This window comes from Nipponia nippon, unplaced genomic scaffold (genome assembly GCF_047370975.1).
Source record: "Nipponia nippon isolate SJK-2023a ecotype South Korea unplaced genomic scaffold, ASM4737097v1 scaffold_3, whole genome shotgun sequence".
Taxonomy (NCBI): domain Eukaryota; kingdom Metazoa; phylum Chordata; class Aves; order Pelecaniformes; family Threskiornithidae; genus Nipponia; species Nipponia nippon.
In genome coordinates, this window is record NW_028262347.1 from 29,580,802 (window position 1) to 29,592,911 (window position 12,110).

At 37.0% G+C, this 12,110-nt stretch overlaps 1 protein-coding gene across 10 annotated transcripts in view; it reads right to left on the reverse strand.

Moving 5' to 3' along the window:
• Positions 1–12,110, reverse strand: part of FOXP2 (forkhead box P2) — a 440,831-nt gene that overhangs the window by 300,743 nt on the left and 127,978 nt on the right. For all 10 annotated transcript variants that reach the window (XM_087764527.1, XM_087764525.1, XM_087764524.1 and 7 more), the window contains one exon: positions 3,732–3,815. The gene's annotated coding sequence lies outside the window, so the exon portion shown is untranslated. The remainder of the gene's footprint in view (positions 1–3,731; positions 3,816–12,110) is intronic.

The following is a 12,110-nucleotide window of genomic DNA, read 5'->3' on the forward strand; positions in this document are numbered from 1 at the left end:
ATAACTCATTTATGAAGACAGTATCATTAAGGACTAATTCCAAGAAATATGGGGGATCACTCCTAGATGCCGTGAAAATATCTCCCAAAGCACAAACTTTATAATAAGTTATGCAAGTTCATATTTGATATGGGCTGTAAAAAGCAGATTATTGTAATAGTGCTCTTCCCAGCAAATCAGACCATTAAGACTGTACCTAATGTTCAGCTGAATTGAAAAGCTGGCCAGTTTAAATCCATAGTTTGATACTTTGTATAATCACAGCAAAAGTATACTACCTCATAGTTCCAGGTCACAAATTTGATTCTATCAACGTAAACTACTTTTTGTCAAAGTAGTTCAGGTTCCCCCAAATCAGTAATTTACAGCTATTCGCAACAACACTGGAAAGATAAATCAAAATTCTACAATAAACAGTGTCTCTGTTCTAATACAATACCATTAAAATGTAAAGTACTGTTTATGTTTCAGATTCTTCCTGGTGGAAACCAGATTGAAGGCAAAGCCCATCAATCCCCATCCAATTACTTCCTGGAAAGCAGATACCATCTTTTCCTTTCAGCATCATGCTGTATATCTTCCTCCCCTTCATCTACAGCAGTATCAAAACTTACTTGCCTTCTGACCAGACATGTGGAAGAGAGCCTTCTTCATGGACAAAGTTAATGCCAATCCATTATCCAGCTGACAGAATGACTTGTACATCAAATGTTTCATATGTTGGTCATCAACATGATCACCAGCAATGAGTCCTTACATAACTCTTGAGAGTTCCAGTTAAGCTGCAAGATAACTATATGAGATGTACTTTTGTACTAATCTAACAATATGATTATGCTTGCCCTATGCAAAATAAACACATATATATAGAGACTGAATATTTGGTAGGTATACAAAATGCATGCATATACAATACGTGTACATGAGTCATGCTGTTTAAAGTTCTGTAGTACCAGGAAGAAACAGTAATGAGCACAGTGTCTACTCTTCCACAAATTGTCAATACAGGACAGAAGAGCTAGATCAATTTAACAATACTTAATACCACAACTACAATTCAGAACACTAACACAGAAAATATTCATATTTAGAAAACTTCCTGAGCTTTTTTCCCAAAGCTTAATTAACTCAGAAAATCCAAATGTATCTGTACCACTAATAGTCCCTAAAAGTGTCCATTTAAGCCATCGGTCCAAAAATGGAACATTTTTTCTCGCTTTTGCATTTTTCCAATATGGATTTTTGTCTTGGTTTCAGTTTTTCCAACTCTAACTCAGTTTTCTAAAACTTACTCCTAAACAGTTAAATCGTCTACTGAAAGACAGGATAGAAAGCAAACAGAATTTTTCTCTCCATTAATTAAAAATGTACTCATGAATGCATTTTTATTTTCATGTATTTCTATCACTACTTTTATGACTGAATCCCAGTTTTCAGTCAATGCAAAGACACCGTGTCCTGCCATAAAAAACTATCAACTCCAAATGACATACCGAAGAACTAGCATTCAGAATTTACTACTATTTCCTCATGGACTACAAAAACATTCCCTCTCCACTTTCACATACTGCAAGAAATAGAGACCAGTGCTAAAAAGGCCAAAAAGATTTTGGCTTTCTTTACAGAAAGCATTTTTATAGATTGTATTTAACTTAAAATTATGGAACAAAATAATGGAGGAAGCAGAATAACAGTTACTTTCCTCCATATGCCTTAAGTTCCAGACATACTGGAATTCAATAAAATGATACTGCCAAACTATTATAAATGCACAAGTCAGTATTACTGCATTTCTGACATTATTTCATACAGAACATAGTAAATTTCCAGAAAAAAATATCCTTTAAAAAATAAAAATCTCTTGTTGGCCTACCAGATTTTAATTACTACACAATTACTACACAGTTCCTATCAAACCACACAGTTCTCCAAAATACTGACACTGTCTGTGAAGAAACTATCTAGTATTAGTATGGACAAGTTACACCGTTCAGACATACGTGTATAAATATGTGATAGAAATCAAGTCATATTTCCAGTGCTACCTAGAAAGCAAAGAATTTGACCTTTTTTACAGTTTTCTCCATTGGGTAATGTAAGAAAAAACACCATTTTCCAAATATATTACTACATATTAACATACAGCCATACACAAATTTATATGTGATGCCAGTAAAGTCTAGAGTTTCCCTGTACAGTGCTGTATATCCTTTGATTTACTACATTGTGAAAGTTAATATTGTATCTTTTCTTCTTTTTATGGTTTCATCATATTCATACTGTACCCTTCAGGCCAGTGCCTCAAGCCCTTGGAAAAAGGTGAAGTTAAATCAGAAGAAAGGAATTTTCCTTTCTTATTACCCAGTGGGTAAAGACAATGACAGTGAAACACATACCAGGATGGTCTTGTTTTGCACTGCTCTGAATTAGGTTAAAAAGGTTTGTGCTTCCTCCCAGAGGGTGAAACTTTAGAAAACTTGTTATAAACATAGTTTCAGCACTAATTACTCTCATCAGCATTAACTGCTTCTGGAACTACTTCTTTTTCTTGCCCTTCTGAGCCATCAATCCATGTAGATGGATATATCAATATTATGGAGTATATAGGTATATTTGAATATTTCATAATACCTTAGCAGTTACTGCAGATGGCATACAGGGAAACAATACGTATTTACTTTGGAAACAGTGGTGTACATAGAAGCAATTGGGCCTGGTTCCTATTATGGTGAGTTAGTTTGTTGTACCCTGTTGAAATCTGCACTATAGGATTTAGTATCGGGCACCAGTTGAGCATATTTTGCAATTTATACATTAAAATATTGCCTAAGATTTTGAATTTGAAAAATTCTGGAAATATTTTCAATAAATTTTCTACCCCTGTAGGAGAAGCAAAATGCGAACAATTGCAACACTGAACATGCAGATTAATTCTTTGTTGCAATAGCAAGTACGAAAAATCTGAAATAGATGCAAGTGGCGTGCTAAGCTCTCATCTTACAGTTTCTTTCAGAATGTCCTTTTCCAGATGTCACTAAGTTAAAAAACCTGATATCCAGTTGTACATGATTCACTCAAGATAGCTGTGAAGGTCTGGAGCAAAGCAAGGTATTCAGGGAAGGCATGCCAAGTCCCAGGGTGGTACTACACTCACTAACAGTCTTTCTTCAGAGGCAGGTTCAGACGGTTAGCACACAAAGCAGTTCAAACAAGATTTGAACTCATGGTCCTTGACATCATGGAATATTCCTGGTTACCAATGGAACAGAGATCATCCCAGTTTCAGGAAACTAGAATATCTAAACTCAGGGATTCATTACTATTTAATCTTGCCTTTTAGAATTTCAATTTATTACCGAAAATATTTATACAAATATAGTCTAAAAGAATTTTCTAACCAAATTAGCTTAATTATCATACTCCTAATGCAGCTGATGTAATGAAACTATACAGTGAAACTCAACTCCAGGATTCCAGAGACCTTGGTGAGAGCACCATGTTTTCACTTATTTTTGTGCCAGGCACTGAAAAAGCACGTAGGGAAAGCCTACATGACTTCAATATACTCTGCTGTCTAGTCATAATACAAGCAGTCATACATCTCAGTGAATCAGAGGAAGCAGAGATCAGCCATTTGAATATGGACTGGTAAGCAAGAACAGCAATCCCAGAACAGAAGTAAGTTGCGAAAAACAATACTCAAAGATTTGTGATGCTTGACCTATACTCACCTGCTTCTTCTAAGACTCAAAAAGACCTTTTAACTTCAACCTTGAACTGAAGTGATGTCCAAAATCAATTCCAGTATCACCATCCTGACAAGACAAAGAGAAATGTTTGCAGCTATTTAGACATCATTTAATGAAAACAAAATAGAATTTGGCTTTATCACACCCCCTAATTAGTTCCAGATGTGCATAAGCTGATTCATAAGTATTCTGAAAGAAAAAGGAAGGAGTTATAATTTTTAATATTTCTATTTTGACATAAACATCTTGGTTGAAAGACGGAGCAAGCTGAGAGAGAAAGACGCTCATAACAAGTAGTCAGCTTAAAGAGGCAATTTACTGTAGTCCATAAAGAAATATAATTGTTCATCAAGTTTCTGCCTTGCAGTAGAGGAACAGATAAGGCATCACTCAAAGTCTAGTCTTATTTCTTTTATTCTATTTTTATTATTAAAGTACCTAAAGGCAAACAAGAGAGAGGGTTCCCTGAAGTAGTATGTTCCAGACAGACACTGCACACAGCATCACTACCAGTAAGTTCACAGGGTCATCTGAAGGAAGGAACAGAAGCTGGGAGAGAGCATGCCAATGAAATTTAAATCTATATGCATTTTAGGAAGGACAAAAGGACAAGTAAAAAGAGAAAAACAGCTTTGAAGCTGAGACTGAAAGACTGCATTGAAGGGAGAAGGATGGACAAGGCAGAAGAAATAAAGACAATGCAGGTCCGTAGAAAGTATATTTAGATTACATCTACGCCTGAGCACATTTCTCTTTGCTGAAATCAACTGGCACAGATAACCCTACATCTATGCTAGTATACTCACATGCTCCGAAACAGAGGGGCTGCATGCAAACTAACAGAGATGGTCGGATAAATGTCTGGGAATTTTCTGGAACAACGTTAGTTTGCAAAGACCAAAACTGTGGCAGACCTGGAAATATTTCCAAGCATTGTTTAATTTACTAATATAGGCATAGCCTTAATGCCTGAAAGTCTGCTACTTCTGAAGTCGATCCTACCAGCCTCTCGATGGTGCCTCTTGGCAATTCTCCCTTGCTGACAAGGTCAGACAGAAGCAGACTGAAGAGTAAAACGAATGCAGAATTTTATAAAGAAAAGACTGCTTTCCCACAGTTCAAAAAAAAAATCTGTGTTCCAACTGGCATTATTAATACACACTTTGTTACAAGATGTTTGGACATTTAAAAGAGCTGCAGTTCTAACTTCTTCCTTTGTTTGTAGAATGTAACAAAACCTGCTGGGAAGGTCGAAGTTCCTAGAAAACTGAAAGCTACCTGGCAGCCTCTGTAGTAGAGCAAGTGAAGAAGGAAGAGCAAAGAATGACAGGTTGGAGGAATAAACACTACGTGAAACCCCTGCACAGTAGGACAGCACTGGGAAATGAGAAGGAAATCTTATGAGCTCTTAATAGAAAGAGAAAAAAGAAGAAAATGTTAAAAACAGGTAAGGTTCCTAAGGCAAATATGAGGAGGTGAAGATGGGTGGCAATTCTTAAAAGTTGTTGGAAAGTAAAATATATGTCAATGAAACTTTGCTTGATGGTCATGTGGTGACCCTGGATCCAGAATGGAAATGTCCAACCAATTGAGAGAGAAGCATTTACCTTGCTCCCCTATTTCCCATTAAAAGACTGCAGGTGTAGCTATGCCTCTAAATATTTGAAGTTTCTTGTGCACCTGAAGTCTAGACAGAAATACACCTTATGGTTATTTCTTCAACAATATGTGTTGTTTGTTGACAGATGTTAATATGTAAACCTCAAACATCAATACTCTGTATTTCTCTTTTTTCCTGTATTCTGTTATGCCAAAAAAAAAATCAAATAATCAGTTTTCTTAGCTTGGATCCTATTAAACATTACATTTTGCTTCAGCTCAAAAAGAAAGCCAAGATAGTTATGATATATGAAATCTTACATGAAAACATAACCTATTTTGGTGAGATACAGCCTTCTTAGAAGAAATTTTTGATGATTATATTTTATCTTAATTATTCTTAATATGAAAACAACACTTGTTAGTCTTGATTATTAAAATTTTATCTTTGGTCTTCTTGAATTATCAGGATTTCTAGAATTTTTCAGAAGTCAGTAAGGAATATTTAAAGTAGGCAGGATCGCACATAGTAGATGTGACACATATGTCACAGACAGGTGGCAGGCCTCACCTATCAACTTTCTTTTTACTGGTATAAATCTTCATCTTTAGAAACTTATCTTTTGACCTATATTTCATTTACACTACATTCCAGTGTGGTTTACCTGACAAAGGCAGCTGCCTCTCAAAAATAATATTACTTTTGTTATGAACATTGATTTGTTTTGATTTTTGTTTGCATTCTAAAACCTGGACCTGAATCATTTCCGTGATTCTAGTTTAACAATAGCATTTCTCTACCCTCCCTCCAAGTGAGCAAGCACTTTCCACCCCTTGGACCAGAGCAGGTAGATCTTTAATGTCATTCTTTAGCTATCCCATACTGACAGTGCTTACAGAGATATTTTTACTATTCTTCAATATCTAAGAATTCCATCTGAATTCCATCTGAACCTTAAAAGTTTACAATCAAATTCACAGAACTTTCCAACCAAAGCCTTAAAAGCATCCTGACAGATTTTTTTTTTGTTTTAAATACAGTTTCAATGGATGAAAGTTCAAGCAATTCTGGCAGCTTGATGTAGTATTGTTTGCTCAAGCAGGAACACTCTCATCATGTGAACAATAGAATAAAATTGAACTGAAAGTCACTCGCGTGCCACTCCTCTTTGACTTCCCATTGAGGTCCCTAAAATTTGAGTCAAACAAGCAAATACCACAAACTTCTGTAATATCCGAGCAAGGAAAAGGGCATTGGTCAATGACTGAATTAACTCGATATGTAGACGTTCATCAGAAATGTATATTTAGAGGAATTCTAATAAAATTTTTCTCCAAATGATAAAATGTGTAGCAATTATGATCACCCACCTAGCAGAGAAGCTAAGTAGGTGGTAGATCCGTTTTTCAACATTGACAACGTTATGGAGTTTAAGTAGCATTTTGTCACTCGATATGCTGCGCTAGACTTTTTACGTAATAAAGCATTATTTATCACGAGCACAACTAACAGGATCTGTCTCCTATTTATGTGAAGTGTCACAGTTGTTTCAGAAATCACTAGAATATAAAAATAGTTTAATTCAAAATTAAAGTCAAATTCATTCCTAGATGAAGACATTCCTTTGAAACTTGACTTAAATAAACAACTGCAATGCCCACGTGCTGCAAGCAATTCCCTTTAACTCATTCATTTATTTGTTGCATTCATCTCTCAGCTCATTTTATGTTTAGATCACAAATCATTAGGATAAATTTACCTGTCATATGTTTGAACACTGCCTCTGTGACAACACTCTGATTTGAGACTACATGCTCTTATTCATTATCCTGCCTTGTTTGTGGCCTTTGGTATTTTTTGAAATGTAAATAACGCCAGCAAAGTGCACTACAGCTCTTAACCAGTTCTACTATTTGATAAATCAACAGCCATTCAGATGTCTCTATTTCAGACCTACTTGTTCACACATTTCTACAGTAAAAATGGTTCAAACTGTGCATTACTCTTTTAAGTGGGTATTTGTGTAAAATATTCCAATGAAGCACTACTCACCAAAGAATTCAAGAATATTTTAGAACATGGTTGAGGGCCACCTATATAAGGTATCTTTAGATATACTTGTTTTGAATCAGATTGGGCCAAAGACACAACTGGATTCACTAAAGCAAGAATTACTTGCTAGAGAGATTAGCTATTATTTGAAAGGTGTATACATTCACTGGTATCCATAGCTTCCACCTTTCCATCGCATAGCCCTCCCATGCAATTAAAAACAAAAGAAGTCTTAATTCATAACAGGACTTCTGAGCAAGTCTTAAATTGCACTATGTCAACGGGACATCCTGAATTTTATTTGAAAATACATCATTTACACACAATCTATAATGTATATCTTCTAAAAGTATGAAGTAAAAACGTTTAAAGTTACTTAATAGTCAGACTGTGTATTTTTAGTTATATTTAAACTACTTCAGGGCATTAATTTACACTAAAAAAAATGCATTTTATAAAGAATATTATGTAAATTACAGAACTGCAAATAGAAAAAAAAATACTCCTTCCTGAATCCAAGTATTGAGTTAAACAATTTCTGTGACAGAGAAATACATAACCAGATGAGCAATACTGAATGCCATTATAATTAACAAGAACATGCAAAATAAATTAGTAGTTATGTTTTATAATCATTCCGAAGTTAAATGAGCCTATGAAAAGACCTTCATACTACTGTGATCTCATTAGCTAATTTTTACATGCTACTCTACATTACTACTTAGACGAATGAAGGCTGGATTTTGTTACATTATGAGTGGGTCCAAACAGAAGTACTGTGGTGGTGGGAGAAGCAACCATTTTTTTACCTGGCACAGAGCAAACAATGAATTCCTGAATGCTGCTTGAGCTGTCAACCTTCTCCAACTATACCTTTTCCAAAATTTTTAACAAATGCTATGTACTTATAAAATTTCACATTATATTTTATACCACTAAAATTGATCTTGAATTTCCACAACCTGGAATTTGCTAATCAAAATATCTATACTCAATTAATCATGACAACATGCAACTATGCAAAGAAATAGGTCAAGGAAAATAATAAAAGTTACAGAAAAGCATGAAAAATTTAGTATTTAATGCCCTGGAAATTGCCCAGTGACAGGAAAAAAAATGATGACATGGACTAAATATTTCATCTACTTCCAATATGTCCCATTCACTGTGTAACTGATGTACAGGTTACATATAACTCCTCTTGGTGGAGGAGGGGTGGCTGGGGAGGGAGGATGTTCCACTTAGGTCTTACTTGTCCTAAAGATTAATAGGACACTGATTACCTGTACTTATCAAGGCACAGTGGAGAAACTGGAGACAGTACAAATAAACGGAAAGCCTGGAGCAAAGGAAAAATCACCCCTCCTCAGTCTTCTCTTCCAAAACCTCCACAGCAGTGTTGTCTGAACAGTTGGGTACGCAGACTAAACCACCCTTGAGGCAGGTCTAACTTGCTTGACTTGCACTTACATAATAGATAAACCATGTTGACACTAATCTTATAGGTATGCACAATACCAATATTATATTCATGGAGATTTCTGAACAATTTACCCAACATGCACGGATAGGATGCCTTACTTTATCTTCAGGAATGTCTGTCTGTCTTCTGAAAACATATAATTTATTGTAAGACAGCTGAGATGAACCACTTTCCACTTGTTGAATTTTCTTATCATAATAAACTGCAGCAGCCTACAGTAATTGGGGGAGAAGAATATAAAAAAAAAATGAAAGCAATGAACTATCCCTAAATAGTTTGATCTACAATACCACAAGCACAATGGCACTGGATTTTTGTGAATTATTTCCAGAATTACAATTTGTTTCTCCCATTTTCTCATGTGATATGATTAGAAGGGATTCAGGAATACTATCAGATGAAAATGTAAAAGTAACAACTTTAAAAAGTATTATCTCATAAGAGCACATATATGGTGATCATCCTAGGTTATCTTACATATCTAGTTTGTTCTTGTAAGGAGACATATGTACAGATTTATAAATCAGTAACACATAACATCAAAGAGCACCTGATCCTTCAGCCATGATGCATGCACCATATCTCAGACTCATTCATTCATACTAGGAGATTGTCTAGTCCAAACGCCTGCATAAAGCAGCACCTGAATTTTGACTGGGTCACTTAGGACATCAGCCAGATGCATCTTCAAAATTTTCAAAAAAGGCGATTCCACAACCTGGCTTCTCTAGGCAACCTGTTCTGCCGCATAATTGTCCTTTCTTTGAAAACCTTTTCCCTTATATTGAATCAAAACCTTCACACATAAGAGCTCCACACATTCAAACTGCTCCTTCACCTAAATGGCAACCCTCCCACCCCTTCTCTGCCTGACTCTTCTGTAGAGCTTGCATCCATCCATCACTGAACTTCCACCATTCAAGTTATTCTGTGACGCCATAGTTCTGCATCTGCATGCAGAGGTCTAGGTCCTCCTGTTTCTTCCCCACCCACAAAAATCCCACTTAAACAAATAAATTAAAAAAAACAACAAATCCAACAACAAAATATAAAAAATTAAACAGCCACACAAACAACTTCCAGGAGAAAAGAAATACAGAACAGTTAAACTCCACCCCTCCAAACAATGCAGAACCCACCTAATGAATCGAAATACACAAGAAATCCAGAAACAGGCAGAAAACATGACACACACACACCCCTTAAGCTTCTAAAGACCAAAAGGAAAACAGGGGGAAAAAAGAATATAAATAAGCCAAACAAACTGTGGAAAAAAAAGCGAAAAAAAAAAGGTTCTAAGATAACCTACTTGGGCAACCACAATCTCCTGCAGAAGAGCCACCATGAAAATAAAGACAGGCAATTGTCCCAGCAATTGCTGTTATCTCCATTAGCTGACTGTTCACCTCATCTGCTAAGTAGGTGTCTTCCATTTTGGCTAAAGAGGGGATTACTCCCTCATCAGCATGGGGCTTCCATGGCCTTTCCACATCCTCAGTTCAGGCACCTCAAGGACTGCTTACACTGTGATGAGGTTGGTTCAAGACTGATATGACCACCATGGTTAGCTACAGATAATTGCCGCAAACTAAATGTCTGTACGACAATCAGATCCTCGCAGAGGTCCCTACCCTAAAACCAACATTTGGCATGACTTCATTCTTTTGCAAAGAGTGTTTTATGTCCTTGGTGGCATATTTCTCCTCAGAGACCATGCCCAGTGATGTGAGTAAGAGGCCACTCTAGAGGACGCTGTTCACACATCTCTGTCATCTGCTCCTTGGTTCCCCTCTCGGAGCTATATCGAACTGTGGAGAGAAAACTCTTACATACAGGCCAGTCCTCCCTACAGACACAAATGCACAATCAAGTCTTCAGTTATGCTATAGTTTCATATGGACCACTTCGGGTCACCGGGCAAGCTCAAAGTTTCAGGGTTTTTTTCACAAGACTTAGAGAATGACTGCTCTTGATTATCAGATCCATCTGGAAGTTAACAGTCCATTCACGTTAAACAACCCAGAGACTCCCCTTCAGCAATGGCCAAGGAAGACGACATAGAGAAAGAAAGAGGATATAAACATAAACCATGTTCTGAACCAATCCCTAAAGACACCTAAGAAACAGAGCACCTTCATAACACTGAAAAATGTCCTTATATGGCAGATAAATATTCGGGCTGTTAGATATTTCTGCCTGTCTTCTACGAGTACACATCACATCAGGGTATGACCCAAAGTAAATTTCTAGCCACAGTCAATAACTGCTTTGATGTAGACTGGAATCTATGTCCTTGAAGATGCAACAAAAGCCAAAAAAAAAAAAAACTACCTTTCAAAGAGGGTCACTGAATAAAAATGAGTAAGCTTGTTACAAGGAAGAAAAAAGGGACAGCTACAAGAGTCACATCTTTACAGGTGGCATGGAGACTGATTAAAGACACCTTTTGCAAGCTCAAAAGAAATGCATACAGCCTATCAAGAAAGACTAGGAAAATCCAGAGAAGGGAGCTGTCATGAGCAAACAGGATGAAGGAGGTTATTAGAAAGAAAAAGGCATCCTTCTAAAAGCTGCAAGTCGTATCCAAGTGGGGAAAACAGAAAGGACTGCAATCTCTGGAAGGCTTAAATATAAATACACAGTAAGGTGTCAGAGAGCTGCAGGGACTGGCAGCTCCCTGTGGGCTGGGGGCCAGGAGTGGTGGGGGCTGTCCATGGGCAGGGCAGGACCTGGCCGCCCTCAGCCAGGAAGCGTGGCAGGCCAGGGGGCACCAGGGGCAGCCCCAGCCCACAGCATCAGGCACCTCAGTGGGGACAGGTCAAGGCTGGGGGTCAGGATCAGGCCTAGCGGAGAGCTTCCCACATACACCCACCTAGGAGCTTCTGCCCACGGTTGGCAGAGAAAAGGGGCCACAAAAAGAATGGGTTTGCATCCACGATAGAGGAGATAGGAGAAGTTACTAGGCCAGATACCCTCCTTAGAGAGATACATGAGAGGATCTGTCTTAAATTGAAGCACCATTAGAGAAGATGAGTACAAAAAGACAAACCGAACTCTAACAGGTTCTTTCACTGGAGTGTATCCCATCACCAGCTCTAAAGGAACATGAGTGTGAAACAGCTGAACTTATAATAATGGACAAATGCCTGCTTCAAATTGTCTTAGTATCAAAGGAAGGTGGTAAATATGAAATCAAACCAAAAAAATCTAGAGAAGATCCGGAAAG